We start from the raw sequence: 25,302 nt of genomic DNA, 5'->3' as shown, positions 1-25,302 counted from the left end.
TAGGGGACATTCTCTAAGTTGGCACCTATTCATTTATCATTCTCTTTTGGTGTTGTACTTTAATTCACCTAAGTATATAATTGTTCTGCTTATGTTTATACATACATTTTAACTGAAGACAGCATAAGGAATCTTGGCAGATATTTTGTTGAAGTCTGGAGCACAGTTTTCATCCTGAATTTTCATTACATAATAGTCTAGTAACCTTTTCTGCCCACTGACATGACTTTGAAACTACCATATGGAGCATTGTTTGTTAAAATTCACGTTTCTTTTTGTCACTTCTGTTCCTTGACAGTTTTAATTTTGAAATTTATATGCATTTTACTTCCCATTAGCCATAAGTGGTAAGAAACTAATGAATTCTGTTTCTCAACTGACTTTTTATTATGAATCAGAACTTTTATGATGTTGTGAGACTTTTTATACTTGAATTAAAGCCATGTTTTTTGTTACGAAATGAGTTTGCACTGTTAGGGAAGAGATGTTATGTATTAAGTCATTGATATATACAAAATAAGCTTTCTGAGGACAGGCACTATGTTTCACTTGAGTAGCACTGTCACTCCGGCGTCAAGCAGAGTGCCAGACAGTGCATGCTCCCTAAATAAGGATTGTTGGCTCCAGCTGCAACCCCTTTCACAACAGAATGGACTGTGCTCAGCTGTATTAAATACCGGGTCCTGTTTAGGCTTGTTTCATTATACATTTATGGTCATCATTTATAATAGTTATTTTTCTTGCATGACTTTAAATAAAGGTGGTGCTTTTTTAAAAATCTAGTTCCAAGGTTGAGACTGCAATACCTCTATCTCCGAGCAAATCTAGCATTTAATGCCATCTAGCTTTTCTTCAAGAATAGTGGTCTTACTGTTTCTCATTACCACCTGTGTTATCATTAGTGGAAGGCTTTTATGAATAAAAAGAAGAAAAGAATGCATAAGGATTCAAACTTACCTGAGATACAATTGTATGAGGGCTATCCTGTTCCCTAACCCCGATGAGGACATGGTGCTACTTTCCAAATTATTACCATGTCAACTTGGCTAGGCTACAGCCCCTAGTTATTTGAGTGAAACACTAATCTAGGTGTTGCTAGGGAGGTATTGTGTTGTTATGATTGTAAGTCCATAATCCATTGACTTTAAGTGTAGGAGGTAATCGTAGACAGGCTGGGTGGACCTGCTTCAGTCATCAAAGGCCTCAGCAGTTTCCCTGAAGAAGACATTCTCTGTGGACACCAACTTCAGCTCATGCCCAAGAAGTGGAGCCTGCCCTAAGATTTTGGACTTGCCTAGCCAGCCCCCAGTTCCTTGTAAAATCTTAAGATGTGTATCTTATTGATTGTGTTTCTCTAGTTGAACCAGAATTGATACATCACCGTGTCAGAGAGGTGGTTCCTGATCATTTCACAGTGAACAGTGGGATGCAAGGCCCGGTTCCTAATCCATCAGTCTGCTCCTGTATTGCCCGTTATAAAGACCATTGCTATGTGAGAAAGGCCTGTGCTTTGCATACCTTCCTGTTGCACAGCTCCCACAAACAAGTGACTGTCGCATTCATTTGTTTTCTCCCAGGTTTTTCTTTAGAAGGAAAGTTTCATCTTGTGATTTTTCTAGTCTAGAGTACAGGGAGATAATGTTTTTTTTTGTAATTTTAGTTGTTTTGAAATTGCTCTGTTTATTTTTTGGAAGGAGAAAAGAAAACTGCTGTGCATTTTGATTTACGTATGTCGTAGTTAGGCATGGAATGTGTTAGCACGGGCTTTAAAACGCAGCTGTTCTAGAGCCCGAGTGCAGAGGGCTGGTACAGAGGGTTGTCAGTCGCTCTGAAGTTACGTTCCAGGATTCTGTCACGTGCGGAGACGGCACCAAAGCATATGGGTCTCCATATGGTATTTCTTTTGGGGTCTTCACCACCTGTAATTCAGCAGATTTTCATTCATTTAAATTTGTCCAAGAGGTAAGCAAACTAAATATGGAAATGTTAGTCATATACCAGCGTTAAAATGCTGAAGTTTGGGGTGAATTACTGTTGTTATAATAATTTCCAAGAAAAAATAATTCATAAGTGAGTGCATCAGTATAATAAGCAGTGGTGTTTCTCTGTCATCTCATTAGCAGCGGGGAGCAGTGGATCCATTTCTGACTTGTGGAGTGGAGAGGGAAATTACTATTTTATTGAGTCTTCATGAGAAGATAGAGTTAGATCATTTTGGACATCTTTAAAAGTAATGATATTAATGAATTTAAATGTGTTTTCATGGTTCAGGAATAATGGTATTGGGAATGGCATTTGGCATTTTGATTGAATATGGAAAGTAATAAAGCTGGTTGCATTCTGACTGCATGATATTGCAGTTGCTTTATATCATTAAGAACATTTGATTTCAGAAATGGGGAAAAAACATGGCTCCATTGAACCATGGTGTTCAGACCTCATAAAAATGCTTCTCTAAGCTCCAGACAGTTACTGGTTTATGTGTCAGCTAGCATTGTTGTACATTGCATCTTAAACACTTTAGCTTCTCTTCAAAGGAGCTGTTTTAATACGGCAGAAGTCACTGGAGATGTCTTTGTGTTGCTGTTGTCATGTAAAAACAAAAAGGTACTTTTGGCCTATAGTCCAGCAAATATTTGAGACTTTAACTGGAGAAATTTTATTGATACATGTTAGGGAAATTGAGGCAATAACTATTGACTCTTGAAGTTATTTTGTGAGCCAGATACATTAGCCAATACCTCCTTTCAACCATAGCCACCCCAGGAATGATGGCAATTTGGACAGTTACTACAGGCCCCTTCTGCTGTGACGTGGTGGTGACTGGGAAGGGGGTGGGGAAGAGGTATGTCCCCCCAGCTGGTGAGGGAACTGGTCACACGTCTCATCAACATGGCCAGCCAGTCAGCCGGCACCTGGCACAGCATCAGCTGCAAAGGACCATTTCCTCAATAATGAAAAAATCACATTTAAATGTTTCTGCAATCGAGGCACATTTTACCATTAACGTATTATGTTTACCCACCTCTTCAAAAATTTTTATTAAACCTTTGAACAAAATGTGTTTTATGAGATAACAAAGAAAGGAGCAGAACTGACCCTTCCTTGTTTCTGATCTACTTGCCTTTTGTGTAGTTGGAGGATCACTGGGTAAACATGCTTGAGCTCTAGTACCACTCCCCTTGCCATTGACTAGTGGGTAGGAGGCCCTGGGCAGGTTCACTGTCTCAGGCACTGACTCTTTACTGATAAATAGGGACAGTATTATATATCCTACTTACTTTACAAGATTATTATGAGAATCAAATAAGATAATGGGTATAAAGTGTGATATACATGAGAAAGATATTTTATATCACAGTGTGTCTGTCATTTGTATATTTTTTCATTCCCATTGCCCCAGTTAACTCAGGCCTTTTTCTTGGATTATGCCTATCTTCTACTAAATAAATTCCCCATCTCTGGCTTTTATAGAATGTGTTGAGTAGTCCTGACATAATATGCAAAATATGTTCTTTTCTTTTTCAAGACTTCTTTACTGTGCCACGTGCCTGCTTTCCAGCTGTTATTTTCTCTCTAATCTGCTTCCTCCCATTCCATTCCCTGAACTGCTCGCTACTCAAGTTCCTTACACCCCCACCTGCGTGCCTAGAATCTTTTCTCCCTTTTTAAAAAAAATTCTTTTATTGATTTCAGAGAGAGAGAGCAACGTCCATCCGCTGCCTCCAGCACTTCCCCCACTGGGGGTGGAGCCCGCAGCCTGGCTTGTGCTCTGGCTGGGAATCAGACTGGGGTCTCCTGGCTCATGGGATGACTCGACCGCCGAGCCACACCGGCTGGGCTCTTTTCTCCCTTTTAACCTTTTGTCTCTACTCAGTAAATCTGATCTGTCTTTCAAGTTCTACCTCAAACATTATTTTCTACCTTTAATTACTGCCCCCACTTTATTAGACACAATTTTTCTTTACTAGAAATGGAACAGATAAAGGGAGCCACGAATGGAGGCTATAGCCAGGGAGAGGCAGTGTGACCCAATTTGATTTTCTGTTCACAGCACGGTGAGAGGTGATCCAGGTTTTATTTTGTAGGAAAATTAAAAGTTTGATAGGTTTTTATCTCTTATGCAGTGTATGTCACCAGCGCCTCCCACCCACACCTATGTATATATGTGGTGTTCAGTTTTCCTTTACCTAATATGGATTTTATGTAGATCTATAAATATTCCTATTTTATATAATATACATAACAATTTTAAATATGTCTTATAATGTAAACTTCTCAGGAAATACGCTATTTAGAGGAATGCAGAGGTGAGTTTAATTATCTTGAAAGTGAAAATTCAATTTGTGTATTGAAAAACTTCCCAGTTTATCTGTTATATAAATTCAGATTTCTGGTAATCGGCTTTTCTTAAGTCATCGTTTATGCCATGTTAGGTGATAATATCTGTAGAAATGCAGCCCAAGCCTGTTTCTGAAGCAGTAAAACCCTTATAGGCTGTCATAGGTTCATCAAATTTTAACCTTCAGCTTTCAATAATTTAATACTATTCTCTAGAAGTCTTTATTGTTAAGATTTGAGTAACAAGAATCTTGAAAATATGTTTAAATTCCAAGTTCCTAAGTTCTCTACACCAAAAATAGAATTGTGATTTTTGTCAATTTCCACGTAAATTGATCTCTGCTAGAGAAATTCATTGCTTCCTCCAGTGCTGGGCTGTATCTATGCCAGTGGCCTCTTCTGTGATTCAAAATACAACTAAATTGACTTTTTTTCCTTCCAACAAAATTACCATGAATCAGAATTCCAATCACAGGGCTCATTTCAGGTTTCCAGTTCTGTGGCCATTGTAATTTTCTCTTCGTTACTGTACTTGAACCTGCTCTCTTCCTGGGCCTGCCTGACATGCTAGAGCCTAGCATCCTGCTTGTCACTTTTCATTGACAGAGCCCCACCTGACCTCTGAGACAGAATTTAATGTCCTCTTATTCTGTTAGCTCCTTTACAGGTTAACAATCATCACATTGTATTATAATTTTTTATTTATATACTTTCTCCCCAACTGGACTGTGAGATCCTATGGGCAGGAATCATGTTTTACTAATTTTTTTATAGTCCTGATCCTTGTAACTTACATGCAGCAAATATTTGTAGAATCAAAAGATGGATTAAAGTATGAGATTCCTCATCTTCTAGTTCTCCCCAGGTATGTCAATATGAACTATACAGAAACCCCCAAGACTGCTATGGATGGAAAATATTTGGAAAGCAGTGGATTAGAAGTTATTGGGAAATATTGAATCTAGCCTGTAGTGCCCCTGGGTATGGATTAACACAGAATGGCCTCAGTAAGTTATTTATCTAAATAACAATGAACAAATATTTATTGACTCCCCATCAGCCTAAGGGACTGTGGTAGATCTGGCTATTATGTGTATAGAGTCAGGTATCTAAATAGATTGTAAAACTAGCAATAATTAAAATGCCCTTTTTCTTTGCTGAGTGTATAGTGAATAGTTAAGAAGGTGGTAATATTTTGGCCATGTGTTAATTACTTTCTCAGGTAGGACCTTTCCTGTCTCATCCTCAATGATATACCCTATAATGTTATTTTTTTAGCTACATTTTTTCTTTAAAATATTAACTTTTTGAGTTATACCTGTGTGCCTCTGTTTTTATTTTTTAATGAAATTCAAAGACATTAACTTTGTTCCTGTAAGAAGCAGGCTTGTGTTCAGAAGCCCTAGAATCACTTGAAACATACATAGAGAGAGAGAGCACAGACTTTGCCCTGGCCCATGTGGCTCAGTTGGTTGGGTATTGCCCCGTGCACGAAAGGTTGCTGGTTCCATTCCCAGTCAGGGCACATGCTGACTCCACGTGCAGGTGGCCGATGGATGTTTCTCCTCGCCCCCCCCCCCCCCCCAAAATCAATAAAAATCTTTTTAAAAATGGAATAAAATTTTAAAAAGAAAAGAAAGAAAGAGCACAGACTTTAAAATCAGACTGCCCAGGTTTAAATTTTTACTTTGCTACTTCAGCTGCATGATTTTAGACATGTTTACTTTAGCATCTCTTTGCTTTTTTTGTCATTTACGAAATGAGGGTAGCAGTGGTACCTCCCTCTGATGACTACATGTAAGACCCTTACCCATGATTGTTAGTTATGACATACACTCAATATGCACTTGTTTTTGAAGTAAAAATAACAATTTACACGTTCCTAGGTAGCATGCAAAATGTGAGTTTTAATTTTTAGAATTTAGACTTTTCACCTTTATATGTAAGAACATAGGTGATGATGCTTTTATGACAGAACTGGCCCAGTGTGTTCAGTGGTTTCTGATAGAAGTGGAATGTGTGCCTCACTGAGAAAGCCGTAATCACTTCAGGTGGTTTTTTATTAACTTCACTTTTCCTGTCAGTTGTTGCCTGTAGTTAAGTTGTTGCCAGGAAGCTTGCTACCTGTACCCTTTAACTTGTACCAGACATGTTCTTAATGGATTGTTGTAACTTTAATGAAGTCCAGTCTTGCTGAATCACTAGACCTGCCTTCTGGAAGGCTCTGTATGGGGACCTGACAGATCACCTCTTCAGACGTCCTGGCTCTCTAATTCTTCTCCATAACGAGTTTTGTGCTGCATGATAAAATATTCATGTTAAAGTAGGTTCTAAACTAATTATCTGCAGCCAGCAGTTGCCACTGCAGTCATTTGCTGTTAGCGTGGCTCAGGGTAATGGCCTGTATTTCATACAAATAGTCCCTTCTGGCTCTCTCCTGGCTCTGATTCTTCTCCTAAATAGGATTTGCATACATACCTGGGGTTAATTCTTTTTGTTTTGAAGGGAGACTTCTTGCCCCACTTTTTCATCCCTTTTCATTAAGATGAGCCTTGTTTTAGTGCCCAGTGCCTTTTCGGTCACCTCCACCTTCATGTCCCTGTGTCACTGCCACATTTATGACTCCCACGCTGTCCAGAAAGAACACATCAAGTTCCAGCTGTACATTTGCCGGAATATTCCATGTCAGGTTTTTAAACAAACAAAACAAGATGTACCAGGATCAGGACAAGGTGGATAGGTAGAAGGCGGGCCTCCTCTTGAGTCACTGAGGGCCTCTTGGCTCACTGCTGGTCACTGAGCTCTTCACAGCAGAGCAGCTAACCTACAGGAGTTAGCAGGGGTGTTTGGCCAAGAAGAAATGCCACGGGACTAGAGGGGCGAGTTTGCCTGAGCGCATCAGAGCCGAGTCAAATGTGGACGGCAGTATGCAGCCAAGAAGTAAGTGTTCATTAGTTGAGGGAATGGTGCCAAGCCCGGAGTCTCAGGTGGGCTAATGCTCAAAGACCTGGCTCTCTGACGGCTTCTAGGTATGGGTGATATTAGGGAACTAAGCGAGTTCGGCACGTGCTTAGGGACCTGATCTCTACTGATTGGTCGGGCTAGGGTGGGGTAGCTGATCTTTGCATCAGGTCCTGAAGTTGGCCATGGCGTCGCTTTGTCTGGTTTTGCAAGGATGTGGTTGGTGGGATTGTTCTGGAGCAGAAATGGGCCTACATATTATCTCTAGTTTGAAACTCTGTCTCTGGGGTCAGCAGACCCAAGGCCTTGCCCTTAGATTACTTGATGCTGCCAGAACCTCTTTGTCTTGGGGGCTTAATGCTTAAGGGAGTGGACGTGCAAGGGAGGAGGGGGCAGGTGAGTCAGGGCGCTGGGTGGGGCTAGTTTGAATCAAAAGGAAAGAAAGCAGAAAAGGTCATATTAAAGAAATGATGGTTCTTCTTGGTTACAGACACCCACCCATCCCTTCAACATAAATAACACAGCTGTTATGCAGCCTGAGTTCTCGTCAGCACACTCTTCAGTGCCACCTGGCCTCTTCTCCTTCCCAAGTGAAACAAGCACAGAAATCCGAGGTGGCATGTTGATACTCCGCCAGGTACATGCCCTGTGCGTTCTGTAAACGGCCTAGGGATTTCATGAGCCCAGTGTTAGTGGTTTAATTGTAAAATCAAAGCTTTCCATTTTTCATGAACTTTAAGATAATTCGAATTTTATTTTGAATAAACAGTTATTAGAGTCATACTCTTAGAAACTGTCAGGATGTTAAGCTACAGGTGTGTGGTGCATAAAACATGCATGATTTCTATGGACCTCTGAGTAGTAAAGAAAATTCTCCTGATGTTAGCTGCCCCAATCCAGCAGTCCCTTGCACTGAAAATCACACCAGCAGGGGGAATCGGTATGATAATTGCTTTCGCCTGGCGCATTGTTTCTGACCCAGGTCGTGTGTTTGTTAATTCATCTGCTTTTTATTCCTTGATCAAAGCAGAAATATGCCTGTTGAAGCACCCACGGTGAAATGCTTCCTGAAAGGAAATGTTAGCTGGCGTTTTGGTTCTTTCTTTTTTTAGTAAAAACATTTTTGCCCTGGAATCTGTTATGAATGTAAATCCCAGCATTAGAATTGTGGCTTCTTAGAGTACAGATTTAACTTAAAATGGAAAGAGTTGCTATATTTTATTTTATATTTGTTTTCTAGCTGTAACTTAAAAATCATCTACTTTTTTCAATGAAATGCATGGGCCATACTTTCTCTTAAGTTTATGAACTACCTGAGGCATTTAGGGGGTGAATAAACACTGACGAATTTAATGGAGAAATGTGCTGAAGGTAGTAAACCCTGTGCCCTTTTAAGTTAGAACAGTAGCTTCGGAAATTATAAACAGAGGTTATACATATTCATTGTCTCTTCCTTGTTTCTTTTTTTTACAGTTTTAAAGTAATTACTATATATTTAATGTTTTTCTGATAGCCCCCATAGGCTGTGGTTATGCTCACTTTTAAAGAGATAGGAGATATAAATTATATTTGATGGAATCCCGATCACTTAAAATATCTGAAAGTTAACACTGTTTCTGCCCCTGGCTTTCCAGCCTGAAGAAGGGGAACGCTGGTGACGCTGCCTTCAAGAGAAGTGTGGGGTTGGGGCAGAAACCGCCCAGCCAGGGCACCCGCGGGGCTGCCAGAGGGTGTTGGCCCTCTCACCATTTTAAGAATAAGGGCAGAAGAGGGGAAATATATGGTAATATGCAGTAATTATGTCATGCTATCAGAGCTCTAGTATTAAGCAATGAAACTGGTTACCCCAACCTTGGTTTGCATTTGGCATGTTTGTTTCTGTTTCCTTTTTCCAAGCTGCTCTTTCATCTTACTGATTCATGTAGATTATGAACCCCTTTCCTGTTAAGTATGGCAACATTTTCTTCCAGTTTGTTGCTCATTTTTTAAACATTGTTTAATTATCATTATGCAGAAGTTTAAAATTTTGTTATTTCTGTGTGTTTTTTTAAGTTTCTTGGTCTATAATTTTGTTTAAGTAAACCTCCCCTACCCCAGAATTTTAAAAAAACACTTTTTTTTTTCTAGACTCTTATAATTCTACAGTTCAATTTTTCCTTCTGACATCTAGGTCTTTAATCCACAATCCAGATGCAATTCGTTTTTGTGTAAAAGTGAAATAGAACTTCAACTTAATTTTTTTCAGATGTAAAATCAGTGCTCCACCACCTTTTAGCAACCAGTTCTGTCCTTTCTCCAGTGATTGAAATATATACTAATCCCCATATGTATAATCAGGATTTTTTGATTTCAGGTCAAAAGCAGCCAGCTTAGTGAGCTTAAGTAAAAAGGATTAGTTATTAAGGAGAGTGGGCTGCCCCCTCCTAACCACAGAGCAGGAAATATGGCTGAGCCCTGGGGAAACAACCGTTGACCACGGACCCAGATGCCATCAGGTGCTTATTTTCTTTCTCTTTGTCTCTCTCTCCATTTCTCACCCCCTTGTGTTTCTACATGTTGGCTTCATCTTTCTCACCATAGACTGTCCTGTTATAAATGGTTTCTGATCTTTTCATCTGTCTAGAAAGAAACTGACTCCTTGGTCTCTAGTTAGGACATCTCAGTTGGGTGGCTGTCCTTCATCGTCTCCTGGAAATGGAGGGGAGCAAGAACACGGCCAGCCACGGCCGGGCCAGGCGGGTGGAGCAGGTGCAGCGCCTGGTACAGGGGTACAGGGCTGCAGCCTCAGTGCACCGGCCTGGTTCTGGGCTCTCCAGAAATTATAATACAGCCACTTACCGTGCGCGCTCCAGTTCAGTGCTGTGGGCTGTTGTCTTTGGGAAACTGTAGAAGTGCCTTCTCATGGTTTCTTTTTTCTTATAAAAAAATTGTTGGCTGGTATTTATCCTTCCAGATGCAATTTATTTAAAAAAATTTTTTTAAATATATCTTTATTGATTTCACAGAGAGGAAAGGAGAGGGAGGGAGAGAGATGGAAACATCAATGATCACTGACCGGCTGCCTCTTGCATGCCCCCACTGGGGATCAGGCCCGCAACCCAGGCATGTGCCCTGACCAGGAACCGAACCCCGATCACCTGGATCCTAGGTCGATGCTCAACCGCTGAGCCATGCCCGGCTGGGCTCCAGATGCAATTTAGAGTCAGCACATCAAGTTCCATTATACATCCCATTATTTGTCGATGGGAATATATTGAATTTATAGATTTACCAGCAGAGAATTGGCTTCTTATTTTGAGGCTTATTTTCCAGAATCATGGTATATGGTATGCCTCTCTCTCTCTCAAAATCTGTATTTTATGTTCAACTGTCTTACATTGCTGTGTTAGTGTCAAATGAACATTCATTTCTAACTTCTGGTTAACCAAATAAAGCTTCATGGAATAATAATTTAGGCAACACAGGTGAGTAAAAGAAGAAGATAAAGGTTTTCTGTCGTCCTGGCACTCAGGGATAACTGTTTACATTGAGGCACACGGTGGGGCAGCATCTTGCACAGGGTTATATTTTGGGGATACAGCAAAGTGGTACTTGTATCAGTGAGTAATGCATTCACTTGTAAGCAACAGGAAAGTCGGTTACAACAGGAGTTGCTTGTTACCATTTACATAAAACAAGTCTGAAGAGAGGCAGAGGGTTTAATGACTCAGTGCGTCAGAGTGGATTCCATACAGTTCTTCTGGCCTCTCTGGTGGTGACAGGGTGACTCCTGCAGTGACAGTTATTACCTTCACGTTTGAGGTAAGAGGGTCAGGGACAGGGTGCCTCTGTCCTTTGTCAGAAAAATGAAGCCTTTTTCAGGCTACCTTGCTTACATCAGGTCACATGACCACTCCTCTATGCAAATAAGGTTGGCAGAGCAAGCATTTGGCATTGTCGTCTCTTTCGCGGGAAGTGGGTGGATTTGCCCTGGGTAGCCAGTCAACACCATCTGTCTTTGCAAATAAGATGAAAATCACCCTTGAAAATATTTTAAATTGTGCAAACCCAGTTTTGTACTATAGATAATTAAGTTCCTCTCTATCTTCTTTAACCAGTGTTTTCCTGGTTCCCTTAATTAATGCTTCATTTTTCACCTTCAGTGATTTCTACGAAGACATTATCCCTGCTTGCCTGCCACCTGTATAGTGCAGACACAGATTCCTAGCAACCCTAGAAATCATTTTCACTGTTTCCATCAGTTCTCAGTGCCATTCCTGACTCTTAAAGCCTGGATTGCCTTGGCCAGTCTTTACTTGGAGTGGTGACTCTGTTTGTTCATTTGTTTTTACTGTGAAGAAATAGTTGAGCTTCTGTGAAGGGAGCTTTTGCTCTCAGCCAACTCTGCCCTCCTGTTCCAGGCTGCCCAGACCCAGGGACCATTTCTGCTCTGGTGGCATCAGGGGAAATTCCACTGGGCCAAGACTGCCCTCAGGGTCAGGGCTCCGTGTGCTGCTTTGATTACTGGGTTCTGCACTACTAGGTTCCCTGTGCTTCTACTTCATACAGTTCCGAAATCCCATCTCTCTGGCACTTGTAGGCTTTTCATTTCTATGACATCTCACTCCCCCTTAAGTTATGGTAGACTCCTGACAAATAGACTTCTTTCCTACCTACAGAAAACATTAGCTTTATTTTAACCATAGCTGTTTTCACAGGGTGTGGAAAGCTGGAAAATTGCAATTAGTTTCAGATAAGCACAGCTGAAATATTCTTATTTTCTACTATGGCAACAAATTGAAAGCAGGATTGAGGACATTGAGTCACTGGAGTGCCTAATGATACAACTAATAATGCATTATGGGGTCCATGTAGATACTGGGTCCTAGTTCCTTATGAAATCTAAAATAAAAGGATTTTAATGTGTCCTGAGTAACCCACATGCCTCTTAATAAGAGCTTTTAATTTTTAGTCCTTGAGTCAGCACAGTTTTGAATTGCTAGCCCCCCTGTGGCCAAAGTGAATACTTCCCTAATTAATTTCAATAATGGAGAGACTCATTAGCAATGCTTTGGTCCCTGGGACAGACTTTGGTGACTCATGAAGTTATGAAAATAGGATGCAATCATTTTAGTCATTTCAGTGCCACTTTTTAAAAAATTTAAAATGGTTATTTCAGGCCAAGAAAGGGCTGTTTGTGGTTATATTTCATTTGTTTGATTAGTACTGGTGGGCTGTCACTCGGTGGCATTAGTGGTCATTTTTAATGGCCATTTACAGTAGTACATGAAATTGAAAGAGACTGAATGTTGGAATGAAGGAAAACTATGTTTTTTAATTATTAAAGTATCCAGAATGAAATGAGCTTTTTTAAAAAAATTAAGTTTCAAGACGTGTGTTTTTAAAAAGTGAATCAAAATTGGGCAAATTAGCTTGCTCTCATGAACATCTGTAAGTATTGAGTTTAATTGCCCCACAGCTGCTGTTGGCTGTGAGGTTTCTCGTTTTATTTCTCCGTTGCATCTCCATCGTTACATGTTGCTTTATTTCTACTTTCCTACTTGTGCGTGTGTCAGATGGGTTTGCTTGTGTAGAACACTCAAGTTGCCCTGGCTATTTTTAATAACCTAACAACAAGTGTGCTTATCTCTTAAAGCCTTTTCCTCCAAGTACCTTAACAGTTGAATTGAATTGGCACCAGCTGTAGCCTAGTTATATGTGGTTTGAGTGGGAGGTGTCTGGTACATGGTCCTTTTTGTCCTTCTGTTCTCATAGAAATGGATTTGGTAAAACTAGGTGGCATAAGTTAGTTGGGTTAAAAATGCACAAATCCTAGACTGCATGAAGACCTTTTGAAATAGGGCCTGGAACACAGTGGTTCAAATGCACCTGCTTACACTTCCAATGTGAATGTAAAATGGGGTGACGACAGACATGTGTTTCTGCAAAATGGCTGGGAATTGAATGAATTACACATTGAGACCACTGTCTTTTGACATTAGGCACTTCGTACAGCTGAACTTTTCTGCTGAGTTATGCTCTCTTGGCATGATTCTGTAGGATGGATTTACTCTAGAGAAAAAGTAGAGGTGCTAGGAATTTGTTTTCTTTTTCTTGATGTAGGCAGGACTCAAATGAGCTTTATAGAAAGAGTGTTCGCTTCATAGGAATTCGTTTATTTTGCCTTATCGGTTGCAGGTGAAAGGTTCCCACCTTTTTGCCCTCTTTCTCTGCTTATTCTAAATAAAAAATTAAATTAGATATAATAAAGATTTTTTTAGTCACTTTATGTCATACTTTTAACTATACCTTACTAGACAAACTTCCAGTTCTCAATTTTGAAGGGTAGGACCAATTAAAATGTTTGATTTTGGTAACCGACCAGTAGGAGACAGGCTAATATTTTCACTTTTCTTTTAATAATTTTTCAAGGTTTGTAATATGTAAGACTTTTGACATACAACGTAAGGACAAAGAGGAAACAGATATTAATTCTATTCTCAATGAGTTGATATATGTCCTAACCTAAGACTTAGCTACAGGCTGTTCTTGGACTGAAATTTGGCGCCTGTGAGCCAAGGTTGCTGAATCCAGTTCCAGCAGTATGAATTTTGTAATGTTCAAGGAGTTCCATGAACTCAAGCTTCACCTGGCCAACTCTCCCTAACCTAAGGTTCTAATCTGGTCAGTGGGAGTTGCAATAGAAATCTCTAATTTGGTGAGTAGTAGTATTAGGGTGCCCAATTGCACCCTTTCAGTTTGAATTAGAATCCCAATTAGTGGCCCTGGGAAAGAGTTTCCCCATTCAAAACCATAGTACAATGGATTGGGAGACATAGCTGATTAGGAGCCTAGTGGAAGCCAATCCCAGGGATGGGCAGGCATGGGCAGAGTCCATAGGGAGCATCGAAAAGGGGTGGGCTTTCCCATGTGTGCTGGGTCCTGTGCTTAATCTCTTTTATTCTTAGCTGTCTCATCTGTGAAATAATAGTTAATAATAGTTACCTCATGGGCTTGTTCCTGGGCATTAAAAGAAATTCTGTGGACAGTGCCTAGGACATGGATTACATGTTCCGTAAACATCTTGTCTCTTATAGATGCTACCACTCACAGGATTTAACAGACTGGGTTAGGAAGGTCTCAGCAGGTGCTGAGGCTAAGCCAGTGCTTCTCAGACTTAAGCGTGCATCAGAATAACCTGAGGACATGTTCAAACTAATTCTTGGCATCCACCTTTAGAGTTTTTGACTAGGTTTGTGATTCTGGTGTAGAGTTGTCAGATAAAGTAGGGTTTGCTCAGTTAAATTTTCATTTCAGAGAAACAACAACTAATTTTTAAAATATGTACAACAACTTTTTTTTTTTTTTAATTTATCTTTATTGTTGAAAGTATTACAGGTGTCTAATTTTTTTCTCTCCATTGACACCCTCCACCTCGCTCCCACCCCTTCCCCAGGCCTTCACCCCATCATTGTCTGTGTCCATGGGTTATGCATATATGCATATAACTTCTTTGGTTAATCTCTTCCCACCCTCCACCCCCCTTCCCTCTTCCCTCGTCCCTCTGAAATATGATTGTCTGTTACATGCGTCAGTGTCTCTGGATCTGTTTAGTTTGTCAGATTCTTTTGTTTTAGCTTATTAAAGAAGACCCTTCAACGTTTCCTGTAGTGCTGGTTTGGTGGTGATGAACTCCTTTAGCTTTTCCTTGTCTGAGAAGCTCTTTATCTGACCTTCAATTCTAAATGATAGCTTTGCTGGGTAGAGCAATCTTGGTTGTAGTTTCATGTTTTTCATCACTTTGAATATTCCTTGCCACTCCCTTCTGGCCTGCAAAGTTTCTGTTGCGAAATCAGCTGAGAGTCATATGGGTGCTCCCTTGTATGTAATTAACTGCTTTTCTCTTGCTGCTTTTAAGATTCTCTCTTTGTCTTTAACCTTTGGCATTTTAATTATGATGTGTCTTGCTGTGGGCCTCTTTGGGTTCCTCTTGTTTGGGACTCTCTGTGCTTCCTGGACTTGTAAGTCTATTTCTTTCCCCAGGTAGGGGAAGTTTTCTGTAATTATTTTTTCAAATAGGTTTTCAATTTCTTGCTCTCTTTCCTCTCCTTCTGGCACCCCAAAATACTAATGTTGGGCCTCTTGAAGTCATCCCAGAGACTCCTTATGCTATCTTCATATTTCTGGATTCTTTTTTCTTTTTGCTCCTCTTCAAGTTCCAAATTGCTAATTTGATTCTCAGCATCCTCTACTCTACTGTTGATTCCCTGTAAATTATTCTTCATTTCAGTTTGTGTAGCCTTCATTTCAAATTGGTCCTTTATTATGTCATCGATTTTCTCAATTATTTTCGTCACACTCTTACTAATATCCTTGAGCATCCTTATAACCATTATTCTGAACTCTGTATCTGTTAGCTTGCTTGGATCTACTTCATTTAGTTCCTCTTCTAGAGATTTCTTCTGTTCTTTCCTTCGTGACGTGTTTCTTTGCCTCCACATTTTGGCTGCTTCCAGGTGTTTGTTTCTATGTATTAGGTAGAGCTGCTATGTCTCCTGGAATTGGCAGAGTGGCTTTGTGTAGTAGGTGTCCTGTAGGGTCCAGTGGCTCCTCCTCCCCAGTCACCTGAGCTGGGCCTTCTAGGTGCTCCCCTGTGTGGGCTGTGTGCACTGTCCTGTTGTAGTTGAGCCTTGGTTGCTGTTGGCGTCACTGGGAGGAACTGACCCCCAGGTGAATAGGCCGTGAGGACCAACTGCAACTACAGCCAGAGAGCTGCTGTGCTGGAGACCCTCCCATGGAGCAGGATTTATTTCAGTGGGGCTTTGGTCTTCACCAAGTGGGCCCTTGAGTGTGTCACTTGTGGATGTGGTAGGCTTGTAATCCAGCGTGGTAGAATCTGACCACCAGGTGCACTGTCTCTGGGGCCTCCTTGGAGGTGCAAAGTCAGCCTGTGCCAGTGCCTTGCCCAGGGCCACCCAGCATGAGCTACACAGCAAACCGTAGTTGGCTGCTCCTTGTGCTGGGCTTGGAGGTGCCCAGGAGAGGCCAAGCTATGAGCCAATGCAGCTGCCGCTAGTGCCAGGCCTGGGGCCGCTTATCAGGCCTTGTGAGGCAGCTGCTGCTTGTTTGAGAGATTTTAGGAAAGTCCTAAGCATGAGGCTCGAGGGGCCACTTGCACAGAAAAGCCCCTGGAAATGGCCTGGCTGAGCTGCAGGTGGGGAGGGGCGGGGCCTCCGGGAATCAAGGGGCGGGGCCAAAGGTGTGAGTCAGGTGCTGGCGACTCAAACATGGCGCCTGCCTGCCGGCTGTGTGCGGGGAGGACTCGCCACAGGAGCCATGGCCTCCGCCAGCCCTTCTGCCCGGGAGGAAGCCGCCCCCCTCTGCCTCTTGCCCCGACTTCAGGCAGGTTAGTTCCTCCCCGAGTGTCCCGGGTCCTTTCCAGCTGCTCCCGGCGCTGGGCTCAGAGGGAGCGTCCGAGTGAGTCCGTGCCGGGCCCTTTAGGAGGAGCTGCTGGGGCTCCCGCGGCCTCCGCGACCCTCAGGGACAGTCCCCGCTGGTTTCACAGCCCGAAGCTGTGGGGACGTCTCTTCCCGGCCCTGGAGCCCTGGGCTGGGGGCCTGCTGTGGGGCTGGGACCCCTCCCTCCCCCGGGAAACCCTGCCACAGAGATTCCCTCCTGGGTTTCCCCGGGTCACTGGGTGTGGGCCCGCGGCCGAGTCGTGGCGATTCAGCCCCGATCCGCCCGCGTCTCCGCCCCTCCTACCGGTCTTGGTGCTTCCTCAGCTCCCTGGTTGTGGGGCTTCTGTTCAGCCAGATTTCAGGAGGCTCTGAGCGATGGTGGTTCTGTATTTTAGTTGTAATTTTGATGTGGTTGCGGGAGGCGGTGGGGACAGCTGTTACCTATGCCGCCATCTTGTTTCTTCACCTACAGCAACTATTTTTTAAAGTATGTCCCATGCAGTGTTTGGCACCTATATTTAAACTAAAAAAGAAATTCACTGTCCATCTGAAATTTGAATTTAACTGGGCATCTTGTTTTTTTGTTGTTTGTTTTGTTTTGTTTTGATTTTGTGTGTTTTTGTGTGCTAAATCTGGCAACTCTAATCTGGGTGGGCCCCAGGAATTTCATTTCAAATGAGTTCACTCCCAGGCGATGCTGGATCAGATCACACTTTGAGACTCTCAGTATCTACGGTTGTTAGAACTGAGGACTGTGATAACAGTCGTTTTCAAATAACTTTAGCACAGGGTGTGAAGTTCCCTGCAATTTCAAAGGATGTCAGAGATGCAATGCAATAATATCTGTGTCCGATTAGTGACAATTTAATTAATTTATAGATGTGTGCTATAATTTTTAAAAAAATAAGGAATATGAATTCAGTATCATTTCTGGAGGTATGTAAATTCATTGGCCTAAATGAAATGGAAAGAATAGATTCCGTTTTTTTTTAATGATTTTAATTTAGCCACATCTTTATGAATTTCAGATTTATAGTCTTTTTTAAAAGAAAATATCTTTATTGATTTCAGAGAGAGGAAGAGAGAGAGAAAGATCAATGATGAGAGTCATTGATCGGCTGCCTCCTGCACATCCCCTACTGTGGGTTGAGCCTACAACCCTGGCATGTGCCCTGACTGGAAATCGAACCGGGATCTCCTGGATTCTAGGTCGATGCTCAACCCCTGAGTCACACCCAGCTGGGCCAGATTTATAGCCTTTTAATACCAGGCATTATATTTTGGGTTTTGAGTGAGAGGGCCAAACGCCAAACTGTAAACTCATCTGTGCTTTACCTATGATCCCACTTTAAGTCAGAAACTGGAAATTAGAGTCACACAGAAGCAATATAAGAGAGTGATTATTTCATGAGCTTAAGAGATAGACACCTATTTAACTTATCCAAGCCTCAGTTTCCTCATCTATGTAGTGGAAATAATAATAGTACCTATCATAGGGTTGTGGTGAGCATGATATACAAAAGTACACAGAGAGCAGGTTTTAGCGTGTAGAAAGCACTTAAATAAGATCAGGATTGACAAAAGTCAAATTTCCATTTAGTGGTCAAATTTTTAAGCCATGGCTAATAAATCCTCTGAATTAAGTTGAGTTATTTTGCCTAAGAAACATCATTGATTTATTATGCATAGTTGGTATGCATTGATTAAAGATACAAATTTAAACCTAGTTACTTGGTCTACTACCTACTAGAATATTAGCTCCATAAGGGCATGCTTCTTGTGTTTTATCCTCAGTGCCTAGAACTATGTCTTTCACAAAATGCATGCTCAGTAAATATTTGGGCAGAATGAAGGACAATTGCCATTGTAAATGCTTTCAATGAATCATATTTAAAATATTTTATAGTTATGTATGGGGATTCTTGTTATATTTGAAGACTGTGTTTGTAAGGATAACATTAGATTAGAGGTTTAGAATATTTTAAATAACAATCCTGGCCATACATTCAGAATCATGCAGAATGTCAAGAAAAATTGAAAGGTTTTATACAGGTTTGTGCATTCTTTAAAAGTACCGATGTGAGAATAGTCACTTGATTTTTTGTTTGTTTCTTTTTAACCTTTTGTTATACTGTGCTACCATAAAAAACTTCTATTTTATTATTTTTAAGGAGCCAGTGTAAATAGGTAATACAGTTACACCTTCAGAATTTAAAAGTTTAAAAAGTATGTATATATGGTAAGCATCTCCCTACATCCCCTGCACACCAGCCTCCCTGGTATCCTTCTTGCAGGCAATTGATATCCATCCATCCTTCCTTCCTTCCTATTTTATTTTATTTTATTTTATTTTATTTTATTTTATTAATCCTCACCTGAGATTTTTTTCCATTGCTTTTTCAGAGAGATTGGAAGGGGAGGAGGAAGGGGGGAGGGAGGGAGGGAGAGAGAGAAGCATCAACTGGTTGCTTTCTGCAAGAGCCCCCACCGGGGGCAGAGAGGGAACCTGCAACCCAGGTATGTGCCCTTGACCAGGAATTGAACCTGAGACCCTCCGGTCTGCTGGCCATTGCCCTGACCACTGAGCCACACTGGCCAGAGCAGTATCATTAGTTTCTTATGTTTCATTTCAGAGATATTTTTGGCACTAATAACAAATACATATGTATTCTTTTTTCTCATTTTATATAAATGATAGCACATTATAAGTACTGTTATGAACATTGTTTTAATTTTCATTTACTATATCATGGAGTTTTACTTGTCCATGTTTCGTTCTGGTGAGAGGGTTTTCGTTGCATTGATGTAACATGATTTGTGGAACCACTCCTGTTAATGGGCATTCGACTTGTTTCTGACCCTTTGCTCTCACAGGCAGAACTGCAGCGTACACATCCTTTCATGATTGTGTGACTGTATCTGAAAGATACATTCCTGGCAGTGGAATTTGTGGTTTACATAGTGTGTACATTTGGGATTTTGATGGACACGGCTACACTGCCCACCATGGTGGTTGTGCCTACTTCCACTTTCACCAGGCTACGTATGAGGCTCTTTCTTCACATTATTTCAACATATTATGTTAATAAACTCTTGACTAATTTCTAGTCTCTGTAAAAAACAGTGGTTTTATTTTTTAGTTTGAATTTGTATTTTTCTTGTGAGATTCAACATTTTTTCATATATTTAAGAACTTTGTTTTTTTTAATCTTTACCTAAGGATATTTTTTCCACTGCTTTTCAGAGAGAGTGGAAGTTTTTATATTTCCTTTTTGTGTTTGTGTGACCTGGTTGTCAATATTATTTTGAGTAATTTTTAATTGCCTCATTTTTCCCCCTTTTTATTGATTTGTTGGAATTCTTTATCAGGTAATTTAGCACTTTGAGTTTCCAGTATTTTTCCCATTTATTTTTTTACTTTACTTATCATAGTTTTTGCCATCAGAAATGCTTGATTTTTATTTTGTTAAGTTTAACAAGTTTTTTTTAATGGATTCTTTATGACATAGTTATAAAAGACTTCTACTGGCTGAGGTCATACTATAAAGAATTTTCCCATGATTTCTTCCATTACTTTTACAATTTCAGATTTTTTTTTCCATGAAAAATGTTAGTCCATTTGGAAATTATCTTAATATAAAGTGGGAGGAAATCATTTGACTTCTGTTTTGACTTTGCTTAATTTGTGATGTCACCAATTCTACTAATTTTTATTAAAAACCATTTATGTGCAAGGGACTTCGATGAATGCCCTCTGAAAGGGCATTTTGTAGCTTAGTAGGATGGATTAGATTTCCAGAACAAATTTCACGTGAAAAAGCCCAATAAGCATAGTGGAGAGATGGTTGGGAATGCAGATAAAAGGAGAGCATGATGGATTCTTTGTGTGTAGGGAAGACAGGATTCATAATAAGGAAATATGCAGACCATACTAATTTTTGAAGTGATTAGTATCTTTAGATAGTTTAGTTTTATAAGCTGCTAATTGAAGGATTGGGTTAGAATAGGTATGGTCTGAGTTATAAGAATGTTGAGTGTACTGTGTGAATATATTAACTGATGATAAGATTCATGCTCATGATCTTGGCATCCCTAGGAATAATTTTTAGCTAGGAAGAAAAATAGAACTAGGAGAACTAATTTGAGAGAGCCAGTTCTCAGGATGAAGGCGAGGATGGTAGTGTCAGAACAATGACATACCAGCTTTATAATTTTGGAATTCCCTGAAAACGAAGCAAGAATAATTAATAAAGATTTTTTAAAAGGCCAAAGAATTAATTAAGAAGAACCTCAGATAACTAGCAAGAAGACAGGATACATTGGGAGGTGATCAAGGAAAGAAACTTGACCATGTGGGAAAATGTTTAACACTTGGTCCAGTTGATGAAATTCAGCAGAGAGCTTCAGTCACTCTCTGTGATTGGAATGAAGGGAATGTGAGGTTTGTTCAGAGGACATAAGTGGTAAGAAAACAGCTTAAGTTTTGAAAGTAAGATAAAATGTGGAAGTTGCCACGACCTTCAGAAAAGTGGGTGAAATTTGATGTCAGGTACCAGCAGGTAGTTATTTTCAACTGGACAGGATATCAGATTGTTTTTGTAGGGGAGCAGAAATATACCTTTGTAGTGAAGCGTGCATTAAAAGACTAAACAACAGGGAAGACCCAATATTGGGGGAAAACCAAAGCTGTATGTGGATTATGTTTCAGATGTGTGTGTATGTGTATATGTGCAAATACACACACACGGACACTCAGATAGATACATGGTAGGTAGGATATGAAACTTTGTCCCCAGAAAGCCTAAAGAAGTGTAAATATCTAATGATTCACTGTTTTCGACGCAGCCGCCTGCGTCTCATACCTGAACATGAAGACTGCTCCCTCCTGGTGACCGAGCTGCCAGGCTCCTCCCAGTGAATGCGAGGCAGCTGCCGGAGACTCTACCTCCTCACACCTCATACTTCACATCTGTGTCTCAACTGGAGCACGTCTGAGACCGGTGCTTGCTTCCAGTGCACATACTTTTGTTTTTCTGTTCTTTCTCCACTAATTTTTATAAAATAACGACAGAAGGCAATAAAATATCAAATAGTTGCCTGACTGCTTGCAAATCACCAAGGTGGCGGTGCTGCTGCAATTGAATTTTGAGCTGTCAGGAAAGGCCTCTGGATTAACTGGAGTATTTGACAGTTCAGATTGGGCATAGAAAAGTCAAGTTGGTGGTGTCGATATATAACATAATCGATGGTGCCATATGAATGTTGGCGACCTCAGTATTTAGAACCTCTGCAGGCTTTTAGTACTGAGGGGAGAAAGGGTTGCCAGCTCTCTTTAGACTGACAATAGGGAACCTAGGTTTTACAGCCTCAGTAGTTAATGTTGTCATCAGTTTAGTCACATTATTTTATAGGGTAGGAGAGTAAAACGTAAAGACGCTTTTTCTGATTGTACAAGGCAGATTTGGTGGCAGAGATTCCATTAACAGGTAGGTTTTCTGACTTGCTTTACTGCTTTTTTCAACACGTGTTGCTCCTTTGCCATAGTGGCTCTCAATTTCCAGTGTACCCCAAGTGATTCTTGGGAAAAATACAGATTCCTGCCTCAGAGATTCTAAATCGGCAGGTCTGGTATCTGGGCCCAAGAATCTACCTGTTTAAAGAAGCACCCACTGGGATTCAGATGGTACCTGTGCCATGCTTTGAGAAAGGTGGTCAGTGTCACGTATGCAGCTAAGTACATCGACGTTCATATCCAAGGTCACACGTCTAGGAAATGGTGAACCTGGACTATGATCCACTCCTCTGTATTTTGTTGATGTGTGGTTTTCATGTTGTGGGAAGTGAGATGATTGCGTCTACCTAGAGCTTTGGAACAAGATTTAGATGAGATTGGGAGTGTTCAGGGTGGTATCGCCATAGACTGGAACAGGGTTTAGGAAGCTGCTGAAATCGTTGTGATCCAGTGCTTAGGGTGATGTATGCTTGTTAGTAACCAAAGTGAAATTGCCCAGCATGAGCCACCTTTAAATAGGCATGTCAAAGAAGTAAGAGTACAATGGTCTTGCCCAGCCGGGTGTGGCTCTGCCGTTGAGCGTCGGTCGACTTAGGATCCAGGTGATCAGGGTTCGATTCCCAGTCAGGGCTCATGCCTGGTTGCAGGCTGGATCCCCGGTCAGGGGCATGCAGGAGGCAGCCAGTCAGTGACTCTCTCATCATTGATGTTTCTATCTCTCTCTCTCCCTCTCCTTTCCTCTCTCTGAAATCAATAAAGATATATTTAAAAGAAAAAAAAAAAAAGAGTACAACTGTCTTAAAAATGACTTAATGTGATACTGATTAGGTTTGTTAATTTCAGTTTTGGTATCTCCATGCTTTCCAGTTGTTACCCTATTGAGCATCTTGGACTTTTCCTTCTAGACAGTGGAATTTAGAATTGTTTCAGAACTATACCTTTAAGTAATTTACAGTCTTGTAGAAAATCCAACTTAAATACATAAACAGTTGCTTTTGTGGCTGTAGGTCATGTAATGGTTCATAAGAGGAAAGACGAGTGTGAGTTAGAATAGTGACCAGATAAGCCCCTTTAATGGTCCATACAGACAGAAGGGAGCCAGTTCGTGTGTTAATACTAGTAAAAAGGAATGTTTGTAGAAGGAAGGTTAATGAAAAAGTAGATATGGAGATTTTCTTTGTTAATGAGTCATTGGGTGAAAGTAAACCAGAAGATGGCAGAGAGAATTAATGAAGAAGGTAGCAGTGTTTATGAATGAAGAACTAAATGTCAGCAGGTGTTAAACTAGACAATCATTTGGATGGCCATACTCATTTGTGCTTAGAGGTACTATAACACAATGTTCCAATCTATTTTATTTTGTTTTCACAAGGTTATAGCCTAACTTCTTGTTTAGAATGCTGTCTAAATTTCTCCTCCAAATTTGTAGCACTGCAAACAGTCAGTCTGCACCTTAGTAGTGAATTATTGAATAAGCTAAACATGAACCTGCATAGAAAAGAAGATGGAGCTGAAAAATCAATAAGCTTGGGGAAAAACTTGTAAAAGCTTACTCAATATAAAAGTAGCAATAAATCAAGAATAATAAACAACTAGGTTGCTTGGATAACTGTTTTATTTTTAACAATATAAACAGACTTGATAATTTCTCTGTGTGTATATGAAAGATTTCTAGCATTTGAAAGGTTATGACAGAATAAAAAAAGTACAAATAAAAACTGTATAAAAGGAATTCCTCTGGCATAACAAAAATCACTTTAGTAAAATAAAATATACTTTAGGGAAGATATTTTACCGATTGAAGAGCTGTTGGTGGTACTGGAGGGGGACCAAGCCCAATGGGTCTGCCTCAGGCCGGCTGGTAGTGTGTGGATTCTTGGCTTTCTGCAGAAAAGATTTCACAGCATGAAACCAGGTGATTCTGAGAGTATGTTTATTAAAGCTGGGGAGAGCGAAATGAAGGAAGGCCTTAGGGTAGAAGAAACAACAGGATACAGCCTAGGCAGTGCTCTGCTTGTCTCCCTAGAAACGTTATAGGAAAGAGGTGAGCCAAGGTGGGGGCTGCTTTTAACTCACTGGGAAGTGAAGGTCACAGTGACAGAAGTGAGCCAAGGCAGGGTTGCTTTTAGCTCAATGGAGAGTCAGAGAAAAGGGGGGCCTCGGAGACAGGATCAGGAAGAGGTAAACCTGGGATGAGCTGCCGCTGCCTACTGCTCCCCTGGTTGCAGGTCTCATGGGGACCCTTAGAGTTTAGGAGGACTGAGAATGGACATGGGTGTGCTCCAGAGTGAGCCCGCACTGTGTCTTTGTCCTGAAGGTTTTTATCTCTTGTCTTCGGGCGAGAATCTTAGGGGAGGGTTTCAACTAAACAAGCTTTCCAGGTGCACTTTTAATATGCTGATGCATCAAAATGAGCATATAGGGGTGTTTGGGATTATTCTTCGCTCTGCTTTACTGTTTTACTTTTATCTTGAGTCTATCTGGCTCTAATCGGGTTTCTGTTATTTGTTCCGCTGACTTCATCAGAACTTGGGTTGAGCTTACACAAATGGCTTTAAGGGTTTCTGTTTTCTATTTCCCAACCAGGGTGACTTAAGCTGTGTATCCTCTGGTTAGGCAGGAGGTTATAAGCCATTTACTCTCTTGTGTCCTTGGTTAGAGAAGATAAGGTCTTGTGATTCCCTAGCTGGCTTGTAAGTTGCTCAAATTGTTTGGCCGTGTTTAATTATCTTGTCTCAATTTCCCCATTCTACTTGCCCAGGAATTTCCTAGCTGGAGAACATTTTGAGACATCTCTAAATGTCATCCATTAAAACAGCATGATTTTGATTGCTGATTAATAATCCAAGAATTGTGTCACCTGAATGTGATCTATAGTGACTTAAAAAAGCTGATGTCTCAGCCTCCTACTCATAATGATGAGACATTTTCCAATTTAATAAACTTCCTTCCCCATTATAAAAATGGGGAAGGTTTTGGGGAGACAGTGTATTGATTTGAATTTTACAATTAGATACCTCCCACTTAACCAGGAAGCCCTAACCAGATTCT

The 25,302-nt window shown here is 40.8% G+C and overlaps 1 protein-coding gene across 1 annotated transcript in view; it reads left to right on the top strand.

Moving 5' to 3' along the window:
- EXOC4 (exocyst complex component 4) overlaps positions 1-25,302 on the top strand; it is a 643,616-nt gene that overhangs the window by 234,515 nt on the left and 383,799 nt on the right. The window lies entirely within an intron of this gene.

Source organism: Miniopterus natalensis, chromosome 10 (genome assembly GCF_054644295.1).
Source record: "Miniopterus natalensis isolate mMinNat1 chromosome 10, mMinNat1.hap1, whole genome shotgun sequence".
NCBI classification, from domain to species: Eukaryota; Metazoa; Chordata; class Mammalia; order Chiroptera; family Miniopteridae; genus Miniopterus; species Miniopterus natalensis.
Note: the sequence above shows the minus strand (reverse complement) of the source record. Positions and strands in the feature narration are given on the sequence as shown.